Here is a 19212-nt window from a genome sequence, read left to right as displayed (position 1 = left end):
CAGCGCCAAAGAGATTTCCTAAAGCACTCAGCATTTTCTTTCTTTAACGTGACTGGGTTAACTCTTTCTCTGCTATAACTCTTGTTTGTTCTGACGTCTTATAACATGTCTCTTACTTCAGAGCTCTTGCACTCTGTGTGGCTTGTGATTTTCCCAATGGTCCTACCTTACAGCAAATGCATAATTCAGAAGCTAGGCTAGTTTATCTGCCTCGTTCTTACAGATAACCAAGGCTTTGCTTTTAACAGGAAATGCTACTGGAGGGAGGAATATCTTACCAAACAGGCAATTTTAAAATTCAAAATGTGAGAATCTTCCTATTTCTAGGAGTTTGTGGTGAAATGCCCAGGGCTGTTGAGCTGCAAAGGATGCCTGGGTGCTGCGGGCAGTGAGGTTGGTGAGCTCTGCAGTGGGATGCAGGTCAGAGCGCGGGCACGACATGACTCCATCGCTGCCCTGATGCCTAAGATTTCATCCAAAGGAAATCAGGGGGTATCAGACTGACTGTGTGCACCCAAGGCCCATCAGCATCCAAGAGAAAATGTGCGGCTGTAGCTGGGAAGTGTTCTCAGCATCCCCAGTTCAGACAGACCCACCCAGACCAGAGTTTGACTGATTTTATTATACCATCCTTGGCAGACCCTTCTGGATGTGGGAAGGAACCACTCACTGATCCTGGAGCATGAAATACGAGCACAGCTGGGGGAGTTTTTCTCTTCCTACTGCTTCTGCTTGGAGCCAAAGCAGCATTGTCCTAACTCATAGTTTATGGCTGTTCTTTTTAGCAATAATTAAATAATAATAATAAAAAAACATGGTAAGAAGCTTTATGGCATAATTTCCCCAAGTTTTCTTTCTATTAATGCAGTCAAATGATTCATAATTAGAAAGAGTGACATACTTTCCTCACTCTGTTCTTGTTATACAGAAACTCATTAAGCACCATGCATCCAAGTGCACTGTTTTATGTAAACAAGACCTCTGAAAGAGAGATAGATGTCTGATAAAGATGAAAAGAAAAACAGACTAATACCAGGCCACATTAATAATGACCGTCATGCTCTTAAAAAAAAAAAAAAAAAAGGATAAAAAAAAAAAAAGTAATCTGCTGTGCAATTATTGCACGTTTCAGAGCAGGATGGGGGCAAGGTAAAGAACAGAGATGTAGACAGAAGGCAAGCCACAGATTTTAGATCCAAATGATTCAATTGCAGCTGGATTTGGAACCTTACATGATTTTTCTTCTGTGATGAAACAGGACGGTCTCTGTTGTGCTCCCAAATGCTTAGAACTGTTATCTAATAAATGTTCTTTACTGAGACCTTCAGGATGTGGTTGTGTTTAACACTGAATGCTTCTAAGCTTCAGCTAATGAAGTTGACAAAATTTGTCTTGCAACATGTAGGTAGGATTTAGATTATCAATGTATTTAGCCGTAGCTTCTGATATTAAAATGTAATTAAACCAAATGGATAGTTCAAGTTTAAAACTCTTCTTCTGGTTGTATCTCCTGTAAAGTAGCCAGGACTCATGACCTTAAACACCTGTCATTTTATAGTTATGCATGGATAGTTTTTTAGTATATACAATTAAATATTATGCATATGTACTTGCATATATGCATATAGATTTAGTATGTGTATACCTTTTTCCCAGTGCAAAGCAGAGTTTTGGGCTTGACCAGTCTGAGAGTTGAGATAGAGGAAATAATATGTGACTTCCACGATACGACTTGCTCCCTTCCAAAGTCAGCAAATTTAACCTAAATGTCACTAACAGCAGTTTGTGTTACCCACATAAAGCAATGCAAAGGTCAGGCACTTCCACTGTGACTAGATAAACACGCCAGCAGTATGTTAGCTTGGATTTTAACTGGGATGATTTACAAGTGCATTTTTCATAAATATTTGAATTAACATATGTATATGAACTGTGCCATCTTAACTTTTTCCATAGATAATGTTATAGACCCAGTGAAGTAGAGGCTGTAGGCACTTATGCCATGACTTTCACTGACAGCAGCTCTTCTGCGTAATGTAATAAGCCTGATTACCACCAGCACTGCAGCAAATGGCTCAGCCTCTGTACAACCAAACACTTCAAGATGTTTTCTGAATAAACTGTTAGTTTCTTCTCTGCTGCATTTCCTACAGAGTTAGTGCCTGTTGCTGATGCTGTGTGTTCATGATGAAGACTTACTACAGCTCAGTCTTTAAATATGCATCTTGTACTCCTCAAAATGATACTTTTGAGAGCAAATGGGCTGTTAAAATAAAGCTATGCTGAGTATGACCATAATTGAACATATGATAGATTTTGGCCAGTCCCTTTCAGTGCCAAGTGGCTCTGTGAATTTGGTTGAGCTTTCTCCCTTCAGGTTGTAGTTAGGCTCTTTTCTATTCATTAAGTTTTTGACAGTCCCTGTAGAAGTGGCTACAATGCTCTTGTATATTGAAATATTTTCAGCTGGAACTCTATCCACTCTTTTTGCATTTCTGTGGTCAGAGATGAATTGGTTACAGCAGTGACAATTTTTTTTCAGTAGGATGGAAAAAGTGTCTGCTTAACCCCTGGAGAAAGAAGGGTCCAAACTCCCCAAAAAATCATCAGTTTCAAGGGTCCTCTGCCTTTTCAGGGCTCCATTGTTTTCAGTTTGGTTCTTGGAACAGGTATTTAAAAACTGCCCTGTATTCCAATTGTAGGTGGGAATCATAGTAGCAGAAGGCTTACCTGTAGCCCATGTATTTTCTGCTATTGAAGATGCATAAGCAATAGATTCAGCTGCTAGGGAAATGTACCAGTAATAAAACAATAATAATAATAATAATAATAAAACAACACAGAAGCTCTCCACTGCTGCCTCTGAAGGACACTCAAGGAGAGTATAAGCTAGTGCTGGAGTGTTAACTTGAACAGGTTGAGCAGAGATAAGATAAAATTTGCTTAGTAGAAAAGTATTGTGCTGGTGGTAAATGGCTACTGGACAGTTCTGCTTTGCAGATAAAGAATCTCTTGGTTTGCACTTGCTAAGCTTATACATAAAACTATGCATTTTCTAGCAGCTGGCCTGCAAAATCAGATTTCAAACGAGGTTCTTCCTGTCACTTCCAAGAAGTCTGACTCAACTGAGATATGCACCAGGTGAGCACACTGAGTGACTGTAAGTCACTTCCCTCTCCAGTGAGCCATGTGCCAAGTTCCTCAAGTGGCTGGAAGCCATGAGAGTTGTATCTTGGAGAGCCAAGGAAGAGGAAGCAGTGGATGCAGTTCACCATCAGAGGTTGATTGTGGTCTCTCATTGCAAAAGCAGGGATGGAGATCATAAAACCGCACACCAGAGAAAGTTAGCAATAGTGGCCTCTGTGCTCCCTGCTAACTCACCTCCTTCTATAGCCACAGATTTGGATTGGCACGGGAGTTACAGGACTACTTAGCTTTGTTCCTGGCCATATGACTGATTGTCAGCCTGAGAAAGCTCTTGAGCTGCTTGCAAACTTACATGTACCTCAAAAGGCAGAGCTTGACTATCCTTGCACTGATCTACGTCTGCGCTTTTGAGACTCATAATGGAGGAGTCACCTCAAAGGAGACAAATTAAGCCAATGTTCAGTGTGTTTGAAAATCCACCTTAGTCCCTGGTGTATTCACTTCTCACTGTTCTAAAATATAACTGACCTCAGAGATTTTTCTCTTTTCCCATGTTTCTACCTTTATGTTGATTTTTGTATCAATGATGTACAACTTTTGGCCCAAGCTTTATATGTTGGATCATGAGGAATCTTCTTCTTCTGATTTTTTAATTGACTATCCATGACCTAGATGTTTTGGAGGGAAATCTACTGACGAATTAGACATAACAAAGGTATTATACAGAGATGATGGGTGGTTGTTATCTCACTGCAATGCTATTATGGAGCATAATAGTGAGATCATAAATTTCCCCTGCAGATATAGTCAAGTGGGTTGCTAGAAAGGTAGTGAATTAAGTATCCAACTCCTGGTTGAAACTGAAAATACATAAAGTTTTTTTATTACTATTATTTTATTTTTATTCTTATTGTTATTTGTAAAGATTGAGACAACTTGAAGTAAGCAAAGTGCTAGTGCTCTTTAATGGAAGAATTCAAGTGGGCCATGTGCCTTTCTTAAGCCTCTCAGAGGGTTTACTTTGATCAGAAGTAAACTAAAAGTAAGAAATGCTGCATGCCCATAAGATCCAACCACTATGGAGTTAACAATGAATTGATTTTATGCTAAACTGTGTTACATCCCAAACCAGCAGCAGAATTCAAAACCACTTCTACAATGGGAAGCATTAATGCAGCTGCTGAATGGGATTTTTCCTCTCTCCATGGTTGGAGTGTGGTGTACGTTTCAAAAGACAGGGGCTCTACTTTCACCAAAAAAAATTGTCATTTTGTTTGCAAGTTTGAAGGCCAGAAAAATCAATTAAGAAAGAAAGGCAAACAGGTCATGCCGAGGCAGCAGAATGGCTCTCCATACATACTGGAAAGCACTTGCACAAATCGCGTGGCAGCAGAAATGCACTAGTGACAGCTTTTATAGCAGCCTTCTTCCCTTATCCCAGCCCCTCTCTGCTCCACACTCTGCTGAGCGCTGTATTGTGAAACAACTGACTTCTTCCATCCAGCACGCTGAAATCCAAAGACCGTTGTACGCCTGCCAGGTCTGTTGCCAATATTCTTAGATTTTAAACTCAAAATGGGAGCGCAGAGGATAATTGGTCAATTTGTAGCCAGGAGGTGGTACTTGTTTGAGATACATGCAGATTGTGCTTCTATCTACCAGTGCAAAAATCCCAACAAATGATCTGAATGAGCAACCAGCACTGGGGCGAGTGTGCACGCGTGCTTGTGTGCATGTGGTGTGCCTTGTAGGGTTTTCTACCCCCTCTTGCAAAGCACGGGCCTTAATGAGTTCCAGGGGGACAGTGGCTTGTCAATCACAATATACTTTTCAAGTAATAGTCATCTCTGCCCCATCACAGAACCACAAGGCATGAAATAATTAGAAAGCCCAGAGTAACTGCTCTGTTTTACAAGAGTAAAATCCTTGTGTGGATCATTTACATAAACCTGTCACTTCCCATTACAGTTCTAATGCAAGCTGGGTAATAATCATGGGACCAGAGGAGGGGAGGTCAAGGTATGATGCTCCTCCATGTTTGAAATACAAGGTACGCATGTGCCCAGCTTTCCATCCCCCACTGAATTAATGTAAAGTATCTTTTATTTTCCATTAAATAAGAACTATTCATGCTGCTATGGTAGCAGACCATGTGCAGCCTCCTCTTCTTAAGAGAGAAAAAAGGCTTTTGCGTCAAGCCATTGTTAGGGGAGAATTCACTTTGAGGAGCATTTCAAAGCTGATCCGATTGGGGAAGGAATAATGTTAAATATTTGGTATGAAATATTTATAAGACGCACACATGAACATCTGACAAAGTAGCTTGGAAAATTTCACATTCTCGTCTTTGACGATTTTAGCTCTTTCTCTCTGAATGAGGGGGTGAAGAGAAGGTGTGCGCATAGTGAGCACTGTGGATGTGGATAAATGCACCCAAACACACGCACACATACATGCAGAGGCAGACACACTTGCGTACAAACGCTTGAATGGGTTGATGGGATTTAAGGCAATCTGCATCTGAATGCTGCTCTCCAAACATGGCAGCAATAAGGGCTTGCTGAAGTCTGTTTTAATAATTGTGAACGAGAAAGCTCTGCACTTGGCGAGGGGCATCCATGGAGTAGCAGAGGTGATTGCTGCTATTTTCCAGCAACCATTTTGTTGGTGTTCTTCACAACTGTCAGAGGGCATCATCTGCATTTCTGCCACAAGAAAACAAGCCTCTGCCTTTTGCACAGATTGACTTTCCGCGCATGCATCCCTTCTTTCATTCACTTTTATTTGAAAAAATGAACTCAATTAAAAATAAGCAAAGAGCAGATATGCTTATAGGCAACCAGAACTGCATTTTTTTTAACCTTTTCATCTCTTTCAGATGAAACAAGGCAAAATCTTTTTTTTTCTTCTTCTTCTTCTTTTTTTTTTTTTTTTTTTCCTCCAAGGGTCTGAGAGAGGTTTCAGAAAAATGGGTTATCACCTCATTCTCAGTCCTTGTGACAAGAGATAAAGAGAGAATGTAATGGCTCACTCCTTATGGCAGTCACACTGAAATGCACGGGATGGCATATATTAAATAACCAGAATAAAGGAAACCATGTGATTTGCTTTCCTTGTAAGGAGATCTAATAGCTCTCTCTTAGAAACCTGATTTCCTTCGCCTTTGTTTTTTTTGCCATGTCTCTTCTTTGTCCACCCCACTTCTACCTCTGCCTGCCCCACACAACAGCGTTATTCTCTGGTGTAATGTCTTTCTGGTTTAGACTGTAAACAAGTTGGAGTAAGACCTTTCTGTCTGTCTCTAAAGATCCTTTTTACGCATGCAGTGCTATACATACACAGTGCCACATAATTAATAGTACTGTTCTTGTTGAACTAAAAGGCCTTATATTTCTCTTCCTATGGGCTGGGGATTCACTCTCACTTTAAAAATTGCTGGATCAAATGTCCCAGGCAGGCTCCATGCATTGTACAACATGTTTTTAAGTGAGCAGGCTGCTCAATAGCAAGACAGCATCCCTTACCCTCATCTGCCAGCTTTTGTCTTTGAGTGGAAGTGTGGGGCCTGGTGAGAGGTAGGATATGAACTGTGTCCAGACTCTGTTCCTTATCTCTGAGATCACCAAGAGGGAGAGCATTGTTGATGGATTTAAATCAGCTTTTTCCCCCCTTGCGCACAACAAAAGTCTAAATCCCTTTTCAGGCCAGATTGCTCCATTTCGCTGCATGGGCTAGGCAGATTGGAAACATGTTTGTCACTCAGCTTTTCTCCCAACCTAATCAGTAGACACTGGGGTGGTGGTGCTCAGTGTATCACCCTTTAATCTATGGAGTCGGCCTTTAAAAGCTGCTGATGCTGTTGCTGCTATGTTTGAGCTGCTTCTGTCTTTCATTTCTGAAGACAGATAAAAAAAATAATGTTAACCACGAGCGTAAGCAGAGGGTTTAGCAGGGATTTGAATCTAAAATGTGGTACTTAACACAGGCCAACTTGATTTGGTCCAACAGAGCTGAACCCCTTATTCTTTTATAATAAAGTGTGTCATATATGGAGGAGCTTTCAGCAGGATTTACTGCCTCTGTGTTTTAGTCCTGCTGCTGAATAGGCCTAAATGGTGAATAACCACAGGCCATGGCGAGCTGTGGTTGGAAAAAACAGTGGCTCAGCAGACCTGCCCGCAGGTTTCAGAGGTCTCTCAGGTAACACCACATGCTCACCAATGCCTTTGGATTTGCTGAAGCTTAGTCCGTAGCATGCAAACTTCATCGGTGCCTGATATGGTAGCCCTAAAGGGACGAATGGCTACAGCAAGCAGGAGTAAAGAAGCAGGTTAGCGCTCGTGAGTTTGCAAAGGTCAGCAGGATTCTAAGAGGGAGAGTTATGTGATAGATGTGTTGAAAGATTGTAAAAGCTTTAGAAGAGTATAGACTTTTCAGGGCAGCGCTCAGAAAAGCTCTGTTTACCCACAAATGGGTCTGTATCTGCATGCATGCATACACACAGACACCTGTCCTCTGTGCTAGGCATAGTGTGAGCTAGGTATTGACTGGGTGCCTGAGTGAATAAAAAGTAATTCCTTCCAGGAAAGATGTATTCCACTGACTAGATGTGTCATAAGATTTCTATCTACCACCAAAATGTACTATGATAAACTGTCTGACATCCTTCAAAGGGATCTGAACTGTTCCGTGCTATTAAAAGGTACCAGTAACATGAAGAACTGCATCTACCGGTCCCAGTTACTTTAAGTCCTGTATGGCCCATGCAAAATGGTGGTAAAAAAGGAAGGCAGAAAAAGGGTACTTGGGAAGCAAGAGTGGTTCAAAAATTCAGCCCAAATGTTCAAACTCAACACTTTGTTGTGGGGAAGGGCTGGCCGGGTGAAATCAAATTATTTTCCAGGAATCCATTGAGTTAATTGACACATGGGATGGCAGGCGTGCTAGCTGTCCTGCTGGTCTGCCCTCCCAGAGTCCCACCAACCTGCCTCTGGGGATGTCAGCTCCTGCCTGGAGCTCCGACTTTCCTGAAAGGACAGGGCACTTTCATTTTTCTCCTCTTTTCATCATTCAAAATACAAAATAATTTTGCCTGAAAAGTTCAATTTTCAGCAAGCTCAATTTCAGTCTTTATAGTCTTTGTAAACTACAGCCAGTTGTTTTATTCCCATGCCAAGAAACTCCTTTTAGTTTTAGCTAAAAAGGACAGTGAAGATAATACTAGCAATCTTTCAGAAACCTCCCTTTGTTTTCAGGAAAGGACAAACACTTCAAGACTCTCCCTATTCTCTCTCCTTCTAGAGAAATGGAGGACTATCAAACAGAGCATAAAAACGCAAATTTTCCCATGGTTGTCCTGGTAGGGATTGTACCAACCCTATTCCTGTCAGGATTAATAACTGAGCATGTTTTCAGCACCTTTCATTATCCAAGTATAAAACTTCTAATTAAATGAGATGGACATTGTCAGTATCTATGGCAAGAACCTTTGGTCCAGTTATGAATAAGGAATGCTCTTTAATTTTTTTTTGAAGATGCCATTCAGGTGGGTGAATCTAGAAGTGGGGCGTGAGGATTTCAGTGTCTTGCCAAATTGGTCAACAGCAGAGAATCACCGAGACAGATCCTAGGTAGGGACTCTGAAAAGCAGGAGCAGGTGTGAGAGGGCATGATGAAGATGTCAAAAATAAGAGGCAAAACGTGAAGGGGTAGCCCGTAGCTCTTGAAAAAATTAAGAACATTCATTTTTTTTTTTTTTTTCTAGCATTACAGGTGAAATCCTGGACACAGTGTACAAGCCTGTCTGGCTGATGGGACAGAGGCTTAACCCAGTGCCCTAGGGAACCACTTGCAGGCAATGCATATGAGGACTGCATAACTCTGAGAACCTGGTGCCAGTAGTGGGAAACAGGTGATCTCCTAGCTGATCTCTCTCTTTCAAAGCAAAATACAAACACACACAGACATATATGCACATACTTTTGTATATTTGTAGCCAATTTAATTAAATGAAATTTCTTACAAGCTGAGACTGAACAGGACAAGATTGAATCAATAACTGCTTTTTTTTTTTTTTTTTTTTTTTTTTTTCCCATGTTCAAACATAAGTCCCTAAGAAAGAAGGGCTGGATATTCCAACACAAGAAAGTGTTGGCTTTTAGTTAAACCACCTCATTGATTAACAAAGACTTGGACTATGCCTGTGTGAACCACTGTTATTACATGTTGGTTGGTAGCTAAATGGGAAAAATTAGAGAAGAGATTCAGATGAGTTTAACTAGAAGTTAATTTCAGTGGTGTAGTATTTTTTTTTCCACTGGATTTTTCTCATTCAGCATGAAATAGCATCAAATGTATGTTTTGTTTAGTGTCACTTTCAAGGAGAGGAAATGACAAAATAGATGTAAATGCTTTCATGCAAGAATCCAGTGATTATGACATCTATTTTGTATGTGGGAGGCCAGAGTTAAATTCCTTCCTCAGGTTGAGGACATTTCATTATCACTCAGATATTAGGGCTTTTATTTAGGTGGAGGAGAGTAATTAATTCCTCTTGTTCTGCTTTTATTGGGATAATACTTGCAATATTTTGGAGGCCATAGAGGGAATAATTTTGTGTCTTAGTGCACTCGCCTAGGACAAATGAGATCTGTGTAACACTGACTACTTAATTTGAGCATAAGCTTCTCCTGAAGCAGGGACCACAATCCTTGCCTGCATCCCCCATGACTCGTCTAACCATTTAGTGACGAAGTTGTTTTGCGCACTGTCTGAGCCCTAATGAATGATTTATTCTATGTAAAATAGAGCAGCTTCAGCAGGAGAGACTGAGACAGCCTGACCCTAGGCCCCAGGTTGACAGCCTGGCAGATAGGTTAATAACCCAGCGTGCACTGGCTCATACGCTGCTCAGGCAAAGGAGGAGAGATGGGTCCCAGATCTGCCACAGCCCAGCTGAGTGCCTGAATGGCATCTCTCCAGTTACTCTGGAAGACTGTTAAATCTAGCGACAAATTTATTTTCTTTTTTCTTTTTTCTTCTTCTTCTTTTTTTTTTTTTTTTCCTTCTCCAGACAAAGCTAAAAATGTTGGCCTGATGTTTAAAATAGCTGTGGGAAGATAAGAAACCACATTTAGCTGAAAACCCTTTTGCCCAGTTCTTTTCTTGACATCCTAGTTGCAGCTACAACTTGAAAAAAGTGATAGATAACTGATGGTTACCTTGATTACTCTGTTGGTTTCGTTCTTTAGAAAGGGAAATGGAACTTTAGCAAGACCTTAGGACTGCTTGCCAGATCAGACAGTATTTTAAAAAACACTGGAACCATAAAATGAGTATAGAAGATAAAAGGTAAATGAGCTTTCCAACTACAGGAGCACTTTCTTTCTTTATTTCCTTTGTTTCTTTGTTTCTTGTTCCTTGGGCTGAATCTTGGTGCAGAGCTAGTAGCCTGAAATTATTGATGGAAACATTTTTATTCAAATAAAAACATCTCAAAACCAATACCAAGAGATTGGTATAGTTTCCTTCTGTCTGGAGACTGAAGGGGATGCTGGACAAAGCACCTAAACTGTGATAAGTGCAATCCTGTGTAGTCAGAAGGATTACCTCAATGATAAGAAGGACTTTCTCACTTTTTTGTCTCTCTTTTTTTTTTTTTTTTTTTTGGCTGGAACTTTGAACTCTTGTTTTACTCCTTTTCTTTCCTTCTTATTGTCCTTGAACGAAAAGCAGTGAAAGTCAGATGAATTTTATCACTTTTTCCCTGCTTTTGCAGTATAAGACTTCCCTCTGCTCTCCCATTAATGCTTACCCCGCTTTCTTCTCAAAGCATCGGTCCATTCCAGAGTCACTGTTGTCAAAAGATTCCCTAGCTGAGAACGATGCCAAAATAAACTGCTTCAGGTCCCACCTCCCAAGACTCTCAGGAATCCCAGCAGAGACTGATGAGTTAGATTTGGCATCCATTGTATATTTTAAATATATTCTTTTTCCCCTCCGGGTCATGGATATTTAGACAGATGTGTCTAGAGACTTGTAAAAATTAAGGGAATGACAAGGTTAGCTCACTTTGTGTTATCTAAGTGACTAAAAAAGTGTCCTTGCCACAGCAAGCAAGCAAGACATCAGGGCCCAGCTGTTCTAGAGTGTGATGGAGCTTGTTTTGTTCTTTTCTGTTATTAACAGGAACCATTCAGTAAAGGCATTAGGACTCCCATCGCCTCAATTTTTGTATCATCATTCCCTTCTGACAATACTTTATACCTTTATATTGCCTGAAATGCAAAAGCCTGAGACTGAATTGGGCACCTGATACCATCAAACACCTGTGAAAATCCCACCCTTAATGACTACACCTTCATCTTTAGTGCTTCTGCTGGAAGCAAAGCTTTTTCCCTAAGCAGAGGTGTGACTCTCACTGCTGTGACTGCCAGAGAAGGAAAGCCTTTTAATTGAAGCGTTACACCTGAATGACTGTTATCCCTGCAGGAAAAAAAGGAAAAATTAAAACCCCCCACAACTTATGGGACCAACAAATAACTAATGAGTCTGTCTACTAAGGAGCAGCAAGAAAAGCATGTCACCTTGTCTTGTTTGGTTTGGCAGAGCTGGAACACTCTTAAGAGATGAAGCTGCTACAACTTGCCTCCCCTTCTTCCAGAGCCATGCAGCCTCTGCTGCCAAAAGCACTCTTCTATCGCAGCACACGTGGCAGTTAAGTGTCTGCCAAATGACAAAATGCAAACCTCCTAGCAAGCAGCTGAGGGTAGGGTGGAGATTCCAGATAGAGACAAATCTATGTCCCTCAGGAGATCTGGAGCAAACTGATCAGTATAAAAAGTATTTCACTGCTAATTAAGTCTTGATCCTTTGGCTTCACTTAAAACAGTTTGAGAGTATATCAAGTTTGAGAGCAGGTGCTGACTAGTTTGAAAGCACTGGTCCATCAAATCAGGTAAGGGTTTTATATACAGAGATTGCCTTAAAAGGGAGACTGTAACTTGCTAAGTGATAGATATACGCAGGCCCTTTCAAGTATAATGCATTATTGACAGAGTTATAATGCTTCTGACTTACTTTCATTCCCCTAAACTTTTGCAAAATTCCCCTCTGCTCTGAAAGAACCTCCTCTGTCTCAAATTCTGTCCTCTTCACCTGTGTGTATGGAATGAATGCTGAAGGAGGCATAGCCAGGTGCAGCTCAGAAATCCCAGGAGTATTCACTTCTGCTCTTCCTGCCTTGGTTTGGAATCCAAATCTGAACAGGGAAATCTGATTTTAGAGGAGATGACACCTCCATTCTGTCTTCAGACCTTTCAAAGGTTAGGAGCGGAAGAACGCCTCTCAGGTTGAGTATGTAGTACATCCTCTCCCTAGGTGCCAGAATCTTTAGAGGAATGGCTGATTTTTATTAGTAGTTCTTAGTTTCCATGGCTGATCAGAATGAAGAAAGGCCTAGGAAATGTGCAAGTGAAAAATAATTAGCAGTATATGCAGTGGGGAACTGAACTAGAGGTCATTACAAATTTGGGTTATGTCTTTCTGTATCTGAAAAACTTCTTTCTTAATGACCTCTGCGCTGCAGAAAACAACAAAGCAGGTTAGAATAAATAAAAAGCTGTAACATGCCTCCTTACTGATATGGCTGCCTGAGGACAGAATGCAGAATGGTACAGACTTACAACAGCTTGCAGTGCGACCAACTCAAATTGTTTCCAGTCATAAGTTGCCTGAAAAAATCATAGTTGAAAGATATATTTTTCTCATAATTTGCCTTCTGAAATTTGGGTCTCTAAGGTTCACTTTTTAAAAGACTCTTTCTAGTGTCATAACGCTGCATTCATGTGGCCAAAAGGATTTTGCACCTAACTCATCAGCTGAAGATAGAAAAATATTTGCAAGTATACCAGTTATTCTTTTATTATTCCTTGTTGCATTGTTAGTGTTCTGGAAGTTAGTAGGCACTCTTTAAAATTTCTGGTATGCCTTCAAATTTCTGCTGCTGGTACTGATATTAGAACCTGTTAATGTACTGGTGACCAATACTGGTCAGGTGGATTTTCATTGTAGCAAAGTTTTAAGTCAGATCTTCCCTCAACTGCAGTCATGGTGGTATGATTTCCAGCTTGCTTCCAGCATCCTGGAATTTGGCAGACAGCTGACAGGTGGAACGTTCCTTGCTCTGGAAAGACAAAAGAACTGCAGGGATGTTTTCTCCCATTATCACGCCTTGCCATGAGAAATCTTTGTATGGATTTCTCTGTCCCTTCCACTGCTGTGGAGACACCCTTCTGTGGCTCTAGATATGTGGTACTCTCAGCACCTCATGAATTGTTTTTTTTTTTTTTTTTTTTTTTTTTACACTACAGACTCCTGAACAGTTAACATGAGGCTAGTGGGCCAAGTTTGTGTCTAAAATAATAGTGCTGTATGGATCTAACTGGAGGCAAAATTTCACCCTGCAAGAGATAAACAAACTTAGTCCAATGTACCTTGTACCGATCAGCATATCTGTGTTCTTCAAGCTCCACTAGTTATGTGTCATTCACCCTAACTGCTTGTGTTGATTTTGGGATTAGGTCTCTTGGTGCCTGTGCTTGTAGTCACAGTTCCTTACTAGCTGAATAAAGAAGAATCTTCGTAACTGGGCAGAAATAGTAAAAGGAGTTCATTTTCTATCGGCAAATCTGCTATAAGCTATCTGTTAATGAGTTATAACTATACCTGCTGACAAGCATTCAACCGAGTTTAAGCATCAGAATTAAACAGAATTGCCCAGTGTGTTGTGGGAACAAGAAGTGGTTCAAGTGTACTGTGCCAGAAATTACAATGTATCTCCAGAACATCCCTGGTTAGATCACAGAAATACATGGCATCCATAGAGGTCCATTTTTGGACAGTATCTCTGATACAAAACCGTGTGGATTCCTGAAGATATTGGTCCAAAATAGTTTACAGGGTGAAGAACTTATGGAAGACTCCTGAGAACCAATTTCATCTGGACCACAACTCTGCAGGCCCTATGTGACCGAGTGAATTAATCCACTGTTTTCAGCAGGGAAAAAGAAAAGGGGGTAGGGCGGCTAGTAAATTATGCAAAACATCCAACAACACTAGGCCACCAATTGTGGTTGTTATACCTTTCATTTGCTCTGAATTTGGAAAATTGGCAGATTGTTAATGACATGATTCCAGAAGCAGAATTTGGGAAGGAACTAAGAAGATAGGGCTGTTGTTGTGGCTCTGCAGTTAAATAATGTGTTTGTGATGTTTGTTTTTAATCCTGCTGTAGTTCCTTTATTCTCCAGCAGTGAGAAGGGAAGCTGCTCAACTTTTTCCTCTGTGGGTTTGGTTTTGGGATGGAAGTAAATGAGGTGAGGCTGCAGCCAGGGAAAGTGCACCTTCCAACCCAGCTGCTTTGAGCAAGAGCCCAACTTAATAGACTATTTCTAGCTGCAGAGCAGCCTTGCGTCTTTCCCTGAAGCCCTTTTTGCCAAGGGAAACTAGTATGAGAGGTCACAGAGCAAGAGAGAGGCTTGATGCCAACCTGTAGAAACATAAAAAGTATGTGGGTGAGGAGGTCTGAATCTCATATGTAATGATGGAAATGTGGAAAGCGATTTGGCAAGCCCCATTAAGCATTTTCTAAGCATGGTAAGTAAGGTACCCTTTCAGCACTATTACCATACACCCAGTAATCTATGTTGCCCTGTAGAATCTAGAATCTCCATGTGTATGAAAATAAATTATACATCCAAATTAGTTAGAAATCAATGTGCCTTTCTCAGCCAATAGTGCCTGAGGTTTTTGATGTTGATCAGGATGTGGATAATTTTCGTGCGAAGGCAGAAGAATTGTGAGCTACTCTTCAGGTGCCGAGAAATAATATTTAAACTGTGGTTATTCTTATTCCTCAAAAGTTTCAACGTATCTTTTGAAGCTGATGTGTTGGAGGAAGCAAGCAAAAATCAGGTCAGTTCTTCTGCAGTTCCTTCCTCAGATGAGAAGAATCTGCAACTTGGTGTACATCAGGTTTTGGAGGAACCAAACAAGGCCGATAGAAAAGTTAAAGCAGTCAGCATTGTACCCACCTCTATCTTCCGGCCTCTCTCTGGGATAGATATACGGCACCTCCAAGACGTGGCAAATGTCCAATTGCTTGTGGGGCCACGGCCCCACATCTGAGCTTGGAGCTACCAACTGGCAGTGGCAGCAGCCCTGTGCTGTCCGGGTGGTTACAACCAGCGTCTTTGAAGTTCTGCCCTTCAGCTATCTCCTATTGCATGCAGCTTGTGATACATGAGTCTGTGTCCTGCAGCTGTCACCATTTAAGTCAGCAGGCATTTGAAGCAATGCTGGCCACCCCAGGGAAAAGGACAAGAGTTGAACAAAGTGTTCGTCTTCAGTTAAACCACTGGGATGCCAGTTCAGACTGTGATTCCCTGCAACTTTCTCCTCTGAGCCTTGTAATAGAAAAGAACAGAGGCAGCTGTCAAGGTCTGCTAGTTAGTACAGGTTTGAACCAAAGGGGGATATCAGTAATGGTGTCAACTGGTTTTGTACGTGGGGCAAGCTGACTTTTTAGGCAGTGGTTTCAGGAAGCTCCAACTCCCCTTTACACTGGTGTCTTCAGTTTGAAACTGTGCTGCTGACTATGTTAGAGCAAGCCAGCAAGATAATGCCCAGGCAGCAGAAACAGCAAAGGGGGCTTAAAAAGTTTCCTTGTGGTGAGTCAAATTCAGCTCTAGTCTAAGGGCAGTTCCTACTGAAGCCAGATCTGAAACTGCTGCTGAAGTCGGGTTGAAACCAGTGGTCCAGATCTTCATCTTGCATGACAGTATCTGGGTTGCTTTCAGCAGGAAAGACTTAATCACACAAAGAATAAGCAAGAGGAAAATATGACCCACCTGGCTGCTGAACCCATTTAATCCTGGGCTGACTTAGACCAAGCATCTCATTTTTTTTTGTCTTTCTTGCATATCAAAATGCCTGCCTGTTTTGAGCCACAACAAAAGCAGTAACAACAGACTTTGACACCTGTATTTCCTCCAGATGTGAGTCTCGTCTTTTTTTCTGCAAACCACTTTATCTGCTTCAGAATGAGGGGAGAGTTCTCAGCATTACAAATGCCACTCTGCAACAAATGGTCTCATCGTTTGCTTTATCTGTATAAGTGTGTGCTTCTGGCTCTTATTTGTCTGTTTCCATGAACTTTACATGCTGCGGGGTATAGCCCTGACTTACGGAGTGAGTTTGATACAAATGGCATAACAAAATAATTTATGGTGCAGGCTCACATGTTTAAACCCATGGTTATGTTCTTAAGGATCTGACTTTTTCTCTCCCTTGCCAGCTGTCCTTCCTTAGTGACTAGAGCTGATAACAGCCCTGCTGAGAAACCAAATGGCAGAAAGCAAAAAAAAAAAAAAAAAAAAAAAAAAAAGGAGGAGTGGGGGGTTGTTGAGCAAAGAAACAAAAAGGAAAAGAGGGTCAGAAAAAAGTTATTCTAAAATTCAAACTACTGTTAAGCATAAGTAACTAAACTGGCAGTCTGTGATAAGACTGGAATTGTTGCCATTGAAATGAGTGGAAAATATTGTTGTCATTCACAGCAGAAGAGAAGCAAAGGAATTTATGGTATGAAAGTTGTCTGTCTTCTAGTGCATCTGCATACACCATGTGCTGGGCCACTTGGCAGGCCAGGAGATTACATAAAAAAATCTTGGAAAGTCTGCTGTCTTTGTTTAATAGATCAGAAACGCTGTTCTTCCATAACCCGAACAGCAGCTCTGTATTGCAATTTTTAATACAGGGTAGGGTCTAAAACCAGCAAAACAAAAGCTGTCTAGCTGCCATTTCATGAACTTTCAGTAGGACACTGAGCACAGAATCAAAAAAATACAGTGGGCAGTAGCATAAGAGTAACTTCTGACCTGCACCTTAATTGATATAATGTTGTTAACAAGTAGACAACCCAAATAAAATCATAGCATATGGACTTCACATGCTGTACCACAGCAGGAAAAATAGTATAGGTAGAAGAAAAGTCATTGCAAGGCTCCAGGGATCATAGCCAAGGAGTCGGAACATGTGATATAGTTGAAATCTCTTGGACAGCATGGAAAATCAGTGAACCACAGTTAGGTCAGCCTGATCCACCTCCTTCCCCTCAGTGGGTCTAAGAGAGGAATTCTGTCTGGGTAGATGCGTCTCCCAACCTAGATAATTAATTATATTAATTTATTTTAATTTAATTAAATCAGGAATAATTTTACATCACAAAGTAGTTGTCACTGTTTTATTTTTTAGTGCTCACATTTAAGTCAGCTGGAAAGATCAGATAGACTTGTTCATTTCCCTTTTTGCTTGTAGTTGTTTTTCAGTCCACTTCCTGTCTGAGTTCTTATGCAATGCTATGTTTTGCTTTATATTTGAACTTTACTGTACGTTTTCAACAAGGTTATCTAAGCTGTGTCTGATCCTGCAAGTTTCTCTTCTGTAGTTTGTGGTCTCCTGGACTTTCCCTTTTTTTTTTTTTTTTTTCCCCGTAATTTTTCAGTAACTTCAAATGTGGAAAAGGGTTCATGGTTCTGGTTAGCATTTTTCATTTGGGAGATGTCTGACCTACAGTACACTATTTTATAGCCCCAGCTACCCCCAAAAAATAAATATGAACAGAGAGCAGGTGATTAAATATGGAGAACTGCTATATCATCATTTTGGGGATTAATAGGCAGCTTGTTACTCATTTAAGCCAGTCCTTAAAAGCCTTTGTTCAAGTGTACAAAAAGGGTAACCCTCTTTTTTACCCAGACTTCACAAATATACTTAGTTTACCCTGGCATGTTCGTGCATAAGTAATAAAAATCTAATTCCTGACCTGGCTTCATCTTCTAGTCCCTTTATACTTTGCTATATGGGGTACAGAATAGATACCAGGCTCAAAAATATGTTTGTAGAGGCTTCATCATCTTTACATGACTGTTTATTAGATGGTTCTGCTCACAACTAACAGTAAGAATTAACTCATCGAAAGATATCAAGAGAAAGTTATTTGCACAAAGGGTACTGGATGCATTAGAGCTTCAGATAAGCTAGTATTTTTAGAAAAAAACATTAGCTCATGCCTATTGAAAAACCTGGTAAAATTTTTTGTCATCCCCTTGTTACGCCCAGTCCCAGAGAACCTACCTGATTTCATGTACTCTGTGATAATATTGCATATACTTTTATAAACTATGCAGAGTGAGCTTAATTCCTCTTTAATCACATTTTTTTGCAATCTAATCACATTTTTTCACAATCTGAAAAATACTACTGGCTTCATATGGAATCCTCTGGAACAGGATCTGGAAAATATTTACTATTCTGTTTATTTTTATTTTTTTACAACTTGAATCAAAACATTGTTGTCTTTTTATAGACCTCTACACCAACACAATAAAAACACATACAAAAATCTTTGCTTTATAGGTGATGAAAGCAACTTTTTACAGAAGCATATGAGCTTTCATCTCATTTGAATTTTGTAGCACTTTTCTATAAGGACAGAGTCTTTGTGAAATATGTTACGAAAAAAGGGAATTTTCTGCCTGAGCTGTTTTCTGTCGGAGCTAGCTCAGATATATTGGTCTATGAAGATATCTATTGCAAAATACTGGTTTAGCATATGTTTCTGGCTTCTCAGCTGGTCTGGCCATCTCTAACGGGCAGTTGGATTGAGAGTTGTGCCTCTGGGTCTGTCATGAGGCTTGGCTGGTGCTGGACGTTCTGAGAATTGGCACAACATACTTTCACACGCTGCAAAAATAATATCTTGTGCTAATCCCTTATGGCATTTACATATTACACAAGACCCTCTTTATATAAGAAAAACCCAACATTTTCCCATGACCATAGTTAATGTACTGTAAATCTGTGAACTGTTGGATCTGTGAGCCACATCTCAGGATACTTTGTCCTCCAGAAAAAGACTTGATGCACCAGGATGCTTTGTATCAGAGAGGAAAACTCTGGTCTGGTTAACATATTAGTTCTAGGTATGAGAAGTCTGAGTTAAAATCT

Source organism: Oxyura jamaicensis, chromosome 4 (genome assembly GCF_011077185.1).
Source record: "Oxyura jamaicensis isolate SHBP4307 breed ruddy duck chromosome 4, BPBGC_Ojam_1.0, whole genome shotgun sequence".
NCBI classification, from domain to species: domain Eukaryota; kingdom Metazoa; phylum Chordata; class Aves; order Anseriformes; family Anatidae; genus Oxyura; species Oxyura jamaicensis.
Note: the sequence above shows the minus strand (reverse complement) of the source record.